We start from the raw sequence: 14269 nt of genomic DNA, 5'->3' as shown, positions 1-14269 counted from the left end.
ATTGTTCATTATTTTGACTATTATTGCACATTGTTTATTATTTTAACGCACTGCTTACATCATTGTCACTATTGGAAAAGGATGTACTGTTCTTTGATATCCACACTCTTTCGGACATATCTGTTTTTTTGTAACCTAGGAGATATGATAAAAAGAAAGTGCTCGGGGGCGGACCTATAGAATAGGTCGGATTTTTGGGGTCCAATCCTGTTTTGTTTAAAAACTGAAAATGCATTACTGTCCTCTCTTTATTGTAAATGTGTGCTAAACTATAAATCGTTCACTCTACAACAGACAAACTTGGAGTAAGGGTCTCGGTTGGACTGGGCCAAAACCGGTGCTCGACAAAAAAGTTTGTTTCAAATATCTTTTTTTTTTAAATTCCCTTCACAAAATAAGAAACAAATTGAATAAAATAATAATTGCTATGGAAATACACCAATCAATCATTGATAAATGAATGCATAGGAGTGTATTTTTTGACCACTAAATGTCACTGTATTGTGTAGTGCAACCGAAAACGGGTGCCAAAAAGCACAAAAATACAAACTAATACCGAACCGTTCAATTTTTCTTTTAATTTCCTTGGCTATATTTTAGCAAAGTTTTTGTTTTTTGGGTACCCATAGGAACAAGATTGCCAACAACTATGTCAGCCCCCCTCTCAATGAATATATCTTGTTATGTCAAATAAATGCAAATCTTTGGACCTATGAGTTTTTTAAAACATACATGTTTACAATATATATGCTTATTTTTGCTTATTTTTAAAATAAAATGTCTTTTGAATCAATTACTGAATATTTATACTTCTATTAAGATCTAAGTTTTTGGTTTGAACAAATTTATTGACACTAATAACAGAAAACAATCATGACAATCTCAACAGCAATTAAGCACATTCACAATATTATATTTCAATATGACTTTTTTAACAGCAAGCACAATGTGAGGTTTGAACAAGTAGTACACATTGTCCCTTTAAAATTTCATAGTAAGGCAGGGTACGCAAACTATTTCCCTTCTGGGTGCAATTGGCCCTGGGTCACACCTATGACACGGTGTGTTACTTTGGGAGTGCACTATATAGAGGGTTATGCTGTCATGTCCAGCATAGTCGCCGTGGCAACCGGCTGGCCCCGCCCCCTGGGCACCAGCTGAAGCAGATCAGCTAATTGCATGTGTGCTACTTAAGGTTGGGTTGTGGGTATTGTGGGTGTTGGCGCATAACACATTTTCAGTTCTGTTATGCCCTGTTCTGTTTAGTTTGAGTCGGAGTAAACCTGTACTTGCCCATTCTGAGTGTAAGAATGTTTTTGTTCTGTTTTGTCCTGGAGTTTTGGACGACTTTTATTTTGTTAAATAAAAGTTATGATCGTCAACGCAAATGAGTTCTCCCTTCTTGCCTCCTGCCTCCGTTCTGGTCCGGTTCCACCTCGTGACAGAATAAGCCAACCAAGAAATGAACTCAGCCGACGATCCCATCCGACTCCCGTGCCTGCCTGTCCGACCCCCCATGCCGAGCGCCGAGTCCGATCCGTCCGACGCCGATGGCGCCTGCCTCTCCTCGTTCCTGCTTGTTTGGAGGAGGAAGCGGGGTTGCCCCAATCGAGAGCGTCGACCCATTCCGGGGTGCGAGGGAGGGTTTTGGGTATTGCCCAGGGAGGATTTGACGCCTGCCTGTCCGACTCTCCAGCCTGCCTGTCCGACTCTCCAGCTGTTAGGTTCACGTTTCCAACATTTATAATAAAACGCTCTGCAATATAGGACAAAGAGAATCGGTTCTTTATAATTAGTTACTTTATTAATCATCATATTGAGAGCCCCGGAGATCGAGCTGTTACGAATCTCCGCCTCGCTTGCTCGCTAGCTGGGCTCTGAAGAAATCTCCGAATCTCCTTCTTTTTATTATGTTTTTTGCCCTGTAATACATGAGTCTCTTTACTGAGGGGCGGGGATTCTATCTAACAAAGGAGACTGTATTCTAACTTTTGCTACGTAGAGTTAATCAGTCTTCTTTGGAAAGCCTGGTTTCCGGGATGATGGAAGGTTTCCTTTTGTTTTGGGAGAGACTTCATTTCCTTCTTCTCACGGCTGTTTAGTGAAAAACAATCTTGAGTTATGGCAGGAAGAGGTCATTCCAGGTCAGGGTACATCCGTTGGTATGTGAGAACAAAACACAGTCTGTATATCAAAACACAACTCATGGCCTTGGAGCGTAGTTTACAGGCTGAGAACTCTTCAAAATGGCTGAGAACACATATAACATTTTAAATATCAACTGTAGGATAAATATAATTATACAATCCTAACACCAGCCTGCCTGTCCGACTCTCCAGCCTGCCTGTTCGACTCTCCAGCCTGCCTGTTCGACCCCCCTGATTCTGTCTGTCCTGATTCTGCCTGTCCTGATTCCGCTTGTCCTGATTCCGCCTGTCCTGATTGCGCCTGTCCGACTCCCTTGTTTACCTGTCCTGTTTGTCGGTTCTGATTCTGCCTGTCCTGTCTTGCCGGTTCTGATTCTGTCCTGTCCTGTTTGCCGGTTCTGTTTTCGCCTGTCCAGTTTGCCCGCCGGACCCCCCCTGCCGAGCGCCGAGTCCGGTCGTCCGATGGCGCCTGCCTCTCCCCGTTCCTGCGTGTTCGGAGGAGGGAGCGGGGTTGCCCCCAATCGAGAGCGTCGACCCATTCCGACTCCGCTGCCGATCGCCTGTCCGACCCGCCCTGCCGAGCGCCAAGTCCGATCCGTCCGACGCCGATGGCGCCTGCCTCTCCCCGTTCCTGCGTGTTCGGAGGAGGGAGCGGGGTTGTCCCAATCAAGAGCGTCGAACCATTCCGGGGTGCGAGGTAAAATTTTTTCTTTTTGGGACCTCAGGAGCTGTCCCTTAAAGGGGGGGCTCTGTCATGTCCAGCATAGTCGCCGTGGCAACCGGCTGGCCCCGCCCCCTGGGCACCAGCTGAAGCAGATCAGCTAATTGCATGTGTGCTAATTAAGGTCGGGTTGTGGGTATTGCGGGTGTTGGCTCATAACACATTCTGATATCAAAGGAACTCAATCTTGAGAAGGTTACCATTGCAGCAATAGAAACAAAATTGACAAAGAATGGTGGATTATCAATATACAGGCATGACAATAGGCCAGGGGATAATAAAGCTGGGAAGGGCTTATAGGAGATATGTTCTGGTACATTGTACAAGCCCACAAAATATTGGGCTGTCGACCCACAATGCGTTTCAGTCTTTAGCAGGAGGGACCAAACAGACACATACACGTTGTGGTTAATGCACGAAACCAAGATAAGGTATTAAGCCTGGATATGTTTGTGATTTTGACTGAATTTATTCACAAGTTGGTTGCATGAAAGTAGCATAAATTTAGCTCGGCTCAATTACTACAGTTAATTCTCTACAGCTAGCCCGCTCCAGATCAGGCTCACAACCTGGCTAAGCTTATTCCCAGAGATACGTCTGGCACTTCTACTCTCAATCATGTCAAAATAAATGGGTTCTAGAGCATTTCTGTGTACTTTCTCGATATGTTCCATTATTTTGCTTGTACTGCATTAAACATTTTTATTTGTTAGATGGCCAACAGAGCTTTGTTGAACAAGTATACAGACGCTCCCCGACTTGCGTAAAATGGTAGATATGGAAAAAAAAATTTCGGGATGTCGAAAAATATCCGGACATTGCTGTAAGTTATATTTTGTATTATTTGCATCTTTTACCGAGGACATGACAGAACTCCAGTGCTTCTTTCCGCCGCAACCGGCGTGTGTTGCTGTGAGAGGTCACCCAGCATCCACCCGGAAGAAAAAAAATCAGCTTCCTCTTCCTAGTTCGTCTGTAAACATTCTATACTGTATCTCTAGCGCGCTAACATTTTTATTGTTCAATATCTTGTGCATCCATTCAATAGGGTTGGTCTAAAGTGTAAAGAAGAGACAAGCAGTTTCTTTTGAAATGAAAGTCGAATTAGAGCGCTTGATGCGGTTGAGAAAATGAATACAAAGTCAACATTAATTGCCAAGGGAACACTAATCAATATAGAATTCCAGAGAAGTCAACATACAGTTAATGAACCATTACAAAAGAAAAACAAAAAATCAATTATTCGGTGGATAAAGGCTGCACTTCAAAAAACGGCACAGCATGGTGCAACTGATATATTACATCCATCCATCCATTATCTGCACCGCTTATCCTCAGTACGGTTGCGGGGATGCTGGAGCCTATCCCAGCTATCTTCTGGCAGTAGGCAGGGGACAGCCTGAACTGGTTGCCAGCCAGTCACAGGCCACACAGTGACAGACAACTCACTTGCTTGTTCACACAAAGGGAAAATTTAGCCTGGACAATTAACCTGACATGCATGTTTTTTTGGAATGTGGAAGGAAACCGGAGTGCCCGGAGGAAACCCACGCAAGCACAGAAGGAACCTACAAACTCCATACAGGAAGGCTTGTAGCTGGATATGATCTCATGACCTCAGAACTGTGCCGCGGACGCGCTAACCACTCAGCTGCCCTGATATATTACAGTAACAGTTATTTTTTTTTAATTTGAAAATATTCAACCATAAATAATTTACAGCCGAAACACATTTTTATGCTCAATTCACAGTCTGGGATTTTAAGCACCTGTAGGCCCCTCCCAGGTGGCTAACTGGCGATTTTTAAAAAAATGTTTGATAATGGGAAATTATATGGTTCCAGTAGGAGGATTTCTATTGGGACAACTCGGATGCTATAGTGAATCTGTTCTCAGGGTGCCTGGCATGTTCGGCTACTTGTACCAGTCGGGCCAAACACTGAACTCCTCTGTCGGAATCAACTGGATTAATTATTCATGACTGCTTTATTGTCAATTATCACCTCAAAACAATCATTATCTACTCAGTTCATAATTAGTGACCCAGGCGATTTTCATTCTAAATGTCTTTTTGCTTTTCTTCAAAACACAAATGTGTGAAAAGTAAATTCCTGACATCATAAAACATGGTGTGTCCTCTCTCTCTCTCTCTCTCTCTCTCTCTCTCTCTCTCTTTCTATGTCACTCTTTGTAAGTGTGCAATCCGTTCTCTGTTACTATTAATGTCTACGTTTCATTGCAAAAGCTATCTTGTATCCTGACTACAAGGCCAAATCGTAATAAGAGTAATCGAGGTGATTATGCGCACTGAGCTCATAAATCCTTCATTCTCACTTGCAGTCACGAAACCTGGTCATATATTTAGGCTTTAATGTAAGAGTTTTGGAAATGTGTTCCAGAATTCCTTGTTCCATGTCAATTTTCAGTGCATTGCCATTAACTGGGAGTTAGAAACATAATTGCCTCCGGCTAAGGAGACATAACAGGAGAAAAGAATTGTAAGAAAGTAACATATACACCAGTATTTTTCTACCAATGTGCAGGGGTACACTAATGTACCGTGAGACCTTGTCTAGCGTGCCGCAGGAAATGCCCAATCTTATCTTTTGAAAAAAATTATGTCATGATTGAGTATATTTGAGAACCACTTTTCGTGAAAATTTACACGATTGCAGTTTATGCCTCCATGAGTGTCTTTAGCTTAGCTTTCTGTCCAGCACCCCCAATAAATACCAACAAAATTGATAAAAGTCATACCTAAGACTTATAACATTGGTAAAATGGCGGCGCCCTCTGTTGGCTGCGGCTGCATCGGCTCGCTACAACGGGTCAGGTGTATCGACATTTCGTTCTTACAAGAGAATGACAATACAAAGGAAATTATTATTATTATTATTATTATTATAAACATCTGCTTTCGTGTGATCTGCTTTTGTGGGCTCCATAAAGCCCTTCGGTGGCCAAATTGGGTACTGCAGTTTCTGACAACCAACTACTCCAGGCAACCAGATCTAATCTTCTATCGGCCTTCTAATACAGAGACAAATGAGACACACAAACTCTGGCTTACTTGTAATAAGGTCTCAAGTAATGCTTCATTTCTTTTGGACATTTTCATTTTATTTTGTGCCCAGACGGCAAAAATACCGGAGTAGTCTCCGTCCATATATAGTGTAAGTCCATGCTTCTGGCAAGCAACACATGGACTGAAGCAATGGAGCACACTTTTGAAGAAAGGAGGAAACGAGCATGATATTTTTCAAATTTTGGTGAGTGCCATCAATGAGTTAGCTATTCATGTAATGACACGTCGCTACTGATTAGCCCTCGTAATCAGAGGACTTGCAAAGGCCATAAATACTAGAACATTTGGTTGTCACTAGTCTTGTCGACGATTCCTTCTGGATTATTCCAGAAATCTGAATTCTGATCCCAGTTGGACTATTCCCTGCGTGTAACTGTTATTTAACTTGTGCCGTGAAATGCCCGCCTTCATAGATCTGAGTTGCGATCTCACTGGAAGTGTTGAAATCCGAACCTATCATATATTTATATTCTCTATTGTATAATTGATGTTGCCTTCTTTCTAATGTTTTCTTCTCTTGTCTTGTTCTGCCCCCCTGTTATTGGCTGGGGTTTGGGAGAAAGATGAGCTTTCATGCTGCCAAACTGCATGTTAACCAAGGCAGTAGACTAGGATCGGAATCGAATGCATGCCAACACGAAGGAGCCGTTAATTGCAGACTTCTGTATCAGATCGGGAGGTGAGCCTTATCTTAGGCAAAAAAATATATATATACACATAAATAAATTAAAAGATAATAAAAAAAATCTTGTTTCAGGAGGGTTTTAAAGAAAACATTTGTATATAGATCGATTTTATGTAATCTTACATAGTATTCAAATCAATTGTCACTTTAATGTGCTTTATCACTAGGAGGTGCTAAATAATACCGAATTATCAAACAATTTCAGTAACATTTATGTGTAAGGGACATTGTGTAATATTTGACGACTTGATGTTGCTGTATTGTGAGAACAAGTGCTACAGAGCAAAAGGAAGAATACACATTTGGAGACTCAAAGTGTCCAAACCACACGTTCTTCTTTTTCTTTGCCCTGCCTTTTACACGGTTTTTGTTTTTTGGAAATACCATCAGCAGCAAGAGGGCAGACGATTGCTTCAGTTCCCTATGGGTGAGCCCCAGGTTACATCATCTAAATACAAACTTTGACAATTGAGTATCTAAAAAATTGCATGTTTATATGGATATCTCATTTATTTTGATATATATCTATATATATCAGCACGGCGGCGCAGTGGTTAGCACATGTGCGGCACAGTTCATGTCTTGGGAACCTCCTGCCTGGGTTCAAATCCAGCTCCAGACTTCCTGTGCGGAGTTTGTATGTTTTTCCCATGCTTGCGTGGGTTTCCTCCGGGCACTCCGGTTTCCTCCCACGTTCCAAAAACATGCATTTCAGTTCAATTGGCCGGTCCAAATTGTCCCTAGGTGTGAATGAGCGAGTGAGTTGTCTGTCCCCGTGTGCCCTGCGATTGGCTGGCAACCAGTTCAGGGTGTCCCCTGCCCACTGCCCGATGATTGCAGGGATGGGCTCCAGCACCCCAGTGACCCTACTGAGGATAAGTGGTGTAGCTGATGAGATGATATATATATATAATCATATTTCCATGTTACATGTGTTGTTAAATGGTGCCCACTCAACATTCATGTCACCCTGGTTTTCCTGGAAGGGACATTACCGCAACTGTGGTTTAAGGTTCTTATTTATTAGTCTTTTCTTTTCTTTCCTTTTCTTTTCTAATTCATTGCTTCTTTCCCTTTAACCTTTTTCATGCACAGACTGCCAAAAAAGACGGTACCTCGAACGATTCACGATTCATTCGACAAGACCTTTCCTTTTCCCCTTCCTTTCAAGTGCTCACAGGGGCAAGCTAAGTTTTCTCTATTTACAGGAAGTGACCAAACTTTCCAGCTGTATGATAAAGATTTGAATCCCCACGGTGTTCATTTGAAATCAAACGAGTGATGATTTTTCTATTTGTGTCGTCATGATCCATGCTACAGATGTATTTGATAGTGTTTCCAGATGAAATCCGCTTATCAAACAATCCATAGAACTTTATTTTGAGCTGGAACCTCCCACAGGTCACATGACACTCCCCAGTGGTCGATGACATTACTTTTAAATACTTGGCATTTAAAAGGAGCGCGGCAACATCCTGCTCCGATACTCTTTTTACTCCAAATCTCTTTTTTTCTGTAAATAGGAGCCCAAAGGGGGGCTCGGTTACCAGGAACGCCATGGGTGGTTGTTTTCCCTGGACGAGGAGGCCTGGCCCAGTGTTCCCACTGGGCTGGGATTGCCCATAGTGCCCTCTCTCTCTCTCTCTCTTGATCGTCGAAGGGGTCAACAAAGAGAGAAAAATAATTTTCTTCTGCCCGGGTGTCAATTTAAAGCAATTTCTTTCTTTTTTCTGTCTTTCTGTCTGTCTTTCTTTTGTTCTTTCTTTTATTCTTTCTTTCTTTCTTTCCACCTTGTTTTCTTTCCACCTTTCTTTCCACCTTTCTTTCTTTCTTACCACGTACGTTTCTTCCCTCCTCCCTCAATATAATTTCTTCTTCTCTTTTTTTTCTTTCCTGCTTGTTGAACTTCCTTTTTGAAATGGACCGCAACAGAAAGACAGTAAACAGTGTAACATTTTCAATAATCCGGTGTAGTTTACGCTTATCGCTATCAATCCAAATCGCACAAGATTACTTTGTCTTACATGAAAAGATTGAGCTAACATCCCTAAGTTGATTTTTTTTCTTTGTTCACCGTCTGTGCAATCACATTAGCACTCTCTGCAAATAAAGAATATGAGAGAAAACATTTCCGTTACCTCGCAAATAACGACAAAATGGTGGGAAATGTTGTACACTAGCGTCTTATTATATGAAGCTGAAAGAAAATCAGAGACGCTTCACACAAGTTCCTCGCCCTCGGGATATTTACTGAAGTGATAGCGAGAAAAAAAGAGGATGTCCTTAAACCGTTTAGATATCTATCGCAAGCAGACACCCAAACAGGACAAGTCATTTGGGTGGGCAAATAAAAGGCAGGTTACAACTTTACCTGCAGGTTTTTAAATTTGCTTGACTGCCGCAGCAGGTAATGATCTAATAGGAGATAAGAATAGATGAGAAATGAACGGCCCAAGGACAACTGTGAAAATGGGGGAAAAGATGGTTCCATTTCTACATGTCTTCTTTTTTTCATAGTAAGGAATATGATTCTTAGGAAAAGGTTCAGTACATTTGATTTTGTCGCTGAGATTCGTCATGGGGGATATGGATGAGATTAAAAGCCCATTTCAAGTGATTGATGTAATCATAAATATAGAAGCCCAAGCTCCCGAATTGGCAAAATCAGGTAAGGCAGAGTAGCTTTTTGTTATAAGCGTGAGCTTGAGTTTCAGGAAACGCCTCACTAAAAAAGGTCACCAGCACATGTCTCATATGTGGGCCTGAACTAAATCCAATTATGGTAATGCTATTTCATACCTGTCAACTTGAGGCAATGGAAACAATATGTAAGAGAAATTATGGTCTAAGTGAGCCTTTTATAGTATATTCTATACTTTTACTTTTCATACATTCATATTTACTCAATAATTGTGCAGTTGCATTTTCGAGTTGTTTTCTGGAGCAAGCCCCTCCAAGGACAGGAGCATGAGCTTCCCAAGCCAAAGGAACTTTGTCTGTAAAGCCTCGAGGCCACTGGTTGGCTCCCTATCTGTTATCAAATTGGTGCACGGAATTCCTTTTGGCTAATCCATACAAGCCAAGGACAGGAGCATGAGCTTCCCAAGCGAAAGGAACTTTGTCTCTAGAATTTGGAGGCCACTGGTAATTTTCCCAAGATATCTATGTGCAAACAATAAACTGCTGTGATGTATTAATTATTATACTCGCACCACATCTAGCAGCGACCAACATTATACACTGCACTCAAATATGTGATTCCCGCCTAAACCAATCAGAATGCGCTTACGTGCACACGTTTTATCCTATCCACCAATCAGAAATCTATGAAATGGTATAAGAAAGAGGCTCACGCTTCAGTGAGTGGGATTATTTCATAGCAATCCAAGAACACAATTTTGCCTTGTTTCAATGTGCTTGCTTTTCTTTCATAAACGAGTTTGATTGTAACTCAAAAGTATCTTATTTAATCTGGACATCATTTTGAACCTGACACAATATCATACTGTTATAAAAACACATCATTGTTCTCATTTTTCTTTATTATTTCGCTTTGTGCAACTGTGAATACATATTTATTTTGACATTTGTGATTTAAGCTTGAGATATTTTAATCAGAAATTGTACAAGTGCCTAGCATAAGTACTCATTGCTTTGTCTATTTGGGCTTTAGACCAGATGGTCTCGATCACTGTTAGCAACGTAGATTGCTTTGTTGTCGCAATATTCTAGCCACATTTTTCATTGAGCAAGCACTTATTTGGTAAATAAATTTAACTGGTTGAAATAAGGTTAAATCAAACCATATGATGCTGAGGGGGTAAACCAGCGTATGCTGTTGGGCCTCTCTTCTAATGAAGAGTTTCATGGCACAGCAACTCACACCTTGTTGTGCTGTGGGCCTAATGTCCGGTGTCAGGTTTGGAAGAGCAAAGTAGAATGAATGTTTGGTGAATGTAAGTGTGTTCTTGACTCTAGCCACCTCCCATCTGTATTTAGAAGATAGAATACGATTTTTGCAGTATTTTTGTATTCTTTGCCATAGTAGAATTTTTGTTGTATTTCTGTAGTATTCATTTAGTATTTCTGTAGTAGTGTTTTTAGTATTCTTGGAGTATTTTTGCAGTATTTCCACAGTAGGATTTTTTGTAGTAGTTCAATGGTTTTATTGTAGTATTTCTGCAGTACTGTAGTATTTTTTAGTATCTACGTAATAAGGAAAAATGATGCCGAAATACATTTTTGTGTTGTTTACTTGGTAAATAAACTTGTTAACAAAAATGATCTTTGGTTTTAGTTTACATGTTTGGCTTGGTGTGAGTGAATAGGTGCCACGTTTTGTTTATAAAGTTTATCATCGCATAATAAGGAGAATTGACATTAATTAGGGGACCAATGGCAGGTATGCTATTTTAACTTCCTACCTTTCCTCGTTGAAGGGACACTGTAATATATATATTTACTGTATATACATATACATGGTATATACATATATACGGTATATACATATATTAAAACTTTAAAAAGACTGCCGTATGGTTTTCCTACATCTGCTTTAATGTGAATATATTAGGGGTCTGCAACCTTTTATTTGCAATTCTAAACTAGCACTTTATCATGGTATTGCAGTGCCCGCAAGGCCTTGACTGCTGGCCTAAAAAACATCTGAATTATTATTTGTATTGTTATTATTATCTGTAGGGGACAAACATGATGCAAACGTTCTTAATGTTTTCTAATACTGTAAATGTAGGTAAATAGATTACTTGTAGCCTTCCCTGTAGGACTTATGTAAAGCCCTTCATTTTTGCGGCTCCAAACATTTTTTTTTTCTGTCCAATACAGCTTTTTCAGGATTTCCGGTTGCCAATCCCTGGTATATGAATAGTGTTTTTCCTACATGTGAATGGCAGCAATTAAACTCAAGTCTGACAATCATGGGGCCAGCACCTCTTGTTCCATCAGTTCAGCTGTTACTTGTCAGACACTTTGCCACAGGTGTCAAAGAGACCATTAAAAATAGAGGTTTCAGTTACCTTGACTACAACAAACCATTTCCTGACGATGCTCTAAATTTCTTTGTATATGTATGGTTCAACTGGATCATTGAAGGGACTGTTTGTAAAATTTGACCACTAGATGGCACTGCATCGTTTTGTGAAACCAAAAATGTGTGCCATAAATCACAACGAAAAATACAAACTACGGAGACTCAAAGTGCCCAAAGTGCACCGTTTTTCGTTCTTTTTTTAGATTACCAGCATTTTGTGAATGAAAGGTAAAAAAAGAGAAGAAACAAAATGACGTAAAGCGCTCGTCTTGGGATCAAGAGGTCGTAGGTGCGATGACCCGCTCCTACGTGTTATAAGGCGAATTCTCCTTGGGCAAGACACTGAATCCCAAATGCCCCCGATAAGCAGGTAGTTACCTTGCATGGCTGACGCTGCTCTCGGTGTGTGAGTGTGTGTGAATGGGTAAGTCTGAAGCACATTGTAAAGCGCTTTGGGAGGTCTTCATTGACTTGAAAAGCGCTATATAAAGTGGCCTGCGAAACTATTTGGCCCCCTTGAACTTTGTGACCTTTTGGCACATTTCAGATTTCAAACATCAAGATATAAAACTGTAATTTATTGTGAAGCATCAACAATGAGTGGGACACAATCTTGAAGTGGAACACACATGATATGATATTTTAAACTTTTTTAACAAATAAAAACGAAAAAGTGGGTATGCAAAATTATTTAGCCCCATTGAGTTAATACTTTGTAGCGCCACATTTTGCTGCGATTACAGCTGCAAGTCGCTCGGGGTATGTCTCTATCAGTTGTGCACGTCGAGAAACTGATTTTTTTGCCCATTCTTCCCTGCAAAACAGCTCTAGCTCAGTGAGGTTGGATGGAAAGCGTTTGTGAACGGCAGTTTTCAGTTCTTTCCACAGATTCTAAATTGGATTGAGGTCTGGACTTTGACTTGGCCATTTTAATACCTTGATCTGTTTTACATTCGATTGTAGCTTTTGCTTTTTGTTTTGGATCATTGTCTTGTTGGAAGACAAATCTCCGTCCCAGATACAGACCATTTACATTTACGTTTGACAATAAATAATGGGAAAAAATGAAAAGGAGCGATCAGAAAAACAGAAAAAAGAAAAAAAGGAAATAGGAAAAGAAGGAAAGTGGAGGAAAACAGAAATAAAAAAGGAAGAAAGAGCATCATAAAAATGATAGAAGAATAAACATGAAAAACAGAAAAAAGATAGCAAATCAAAGAAAAAGTAAGAAAAGAGGACAAAAAAGAGCATAGAGAAGAAAAAAAGAAAAATCAAGAACAAAAAGAATGAAAAGATAAGGAATAGAAAAAAAAGTCAGAAAAATGAAAGGAAAACGTTATAGAAGTCAAAACAAAAAAATCTGGATTTTGTTTCTGCTAAGGGTATCAGTAAAATATAGCCAACAAATAGGTCATCTCCCTGTAGATTATCCTCATCTCATGTCAAATGAATACAAATTCCTCCACCTACGAGTATTTAAAAAAAATGCTCATTTATATGATAGTTTTTGTCTTTTCCTCTTATAATTCAAATCAATAACATTTTCTATTATTTTTTTTACCACTAGGAGATAATACACATGGTATACACAGTGCACTGTCCCAATAAATCAAATTTAAAAAAAAAAGATAATTTCGCTCAGGTGAAAGCTGGAAGCATCCTTCTGAATAATCACTTGTGTGGAGATTCATCACCTGCTAGCTTGCGCTACAATTCAGATCTCACAGTGATTCATGTAGCACTCCCCCGGAAACAAGAGCCGAAACAGTGGAAAGACGAAAAAAGCTGAATAGCTATCTGATTGGGATATAAATACAGTCTGTGGGGTGTCTGGGTTCCACAGATTAGCTGCAGTGCATAGTATGCAGACAAACAGTGCATCTTTCCAGCGCACGCCTGTGACAAAGATATAAAGAGACAGAGAAAGGCAGTGCACTTTCACCCAAAAAAAAAATCATCCGGAATGGCTTCAGAGATTGCGTCTAAGGCCTAAATATTTCATCTGTCTCCAGAAAGGAGCTAGAAATTTTCTAAACAGTCTGCTCAGCTAACAAGATCTTACATCTTCTACATTTTTTATTGGAGAATATTAAAATATATACTATAAATACTGTAAAGAAGGGGAGAAGTTTATAGTCAGACTGTCTTTTTTAAAGATACAGAGACCACTTGCTGCTGCGGTTATTTCTGGTTCACTGGTTTGCAGATTTTTAATTGTCTTTACTGCGATATGATGCTCACCACCAGGTGCTCCGTGGATTTTTATATGAGTCTGGGAAGTGACTGAGGCAGCTTTTGGACAGAAGGCAATGGTGAGGCTGTAGGGCCGGCCTACTACTATGGCTCTGCTAATATCTATCTTTAGCCACCGTTGCCTTGCCTGTATTCCACCAACGGCAGATCCATCACCCAGGAAATGGATGGCCTGGAGCTATAACTCGTGGTAAAACGCTATATTCAGAATGGTTGTATTTTAACAATTGCGGTGACCTGGCTAAATTTGAGGAGACCAGATCCTAGTGTGCAGTTAGCTAGCTCTGAAAAGAAAAGCTCTCCAATTATGTTGCGCTTTTGTATCATG

Source organism: Urocampus carinirostris, chromosome 3, assembly GCF_059441175.1.
Source record: "Urocampus carinirostris isolate Australia breed hairy pipefish chromosome 3, RoL_Ucar_1.0, whole genome shotgun sequence".
Classification (NCBI taxonomy): domain Eukaryota; kingdom Metazoa; phylum Chordata; class Actinopteri; order Syngnathiformes; family Syngnathidae; genus Urocampus; species Urocampus carinirostris.
The sequence above is the reverse complement of the archived record's forward strand: the minus strand, read 5'-3'. Positions refer to the sequence as shown.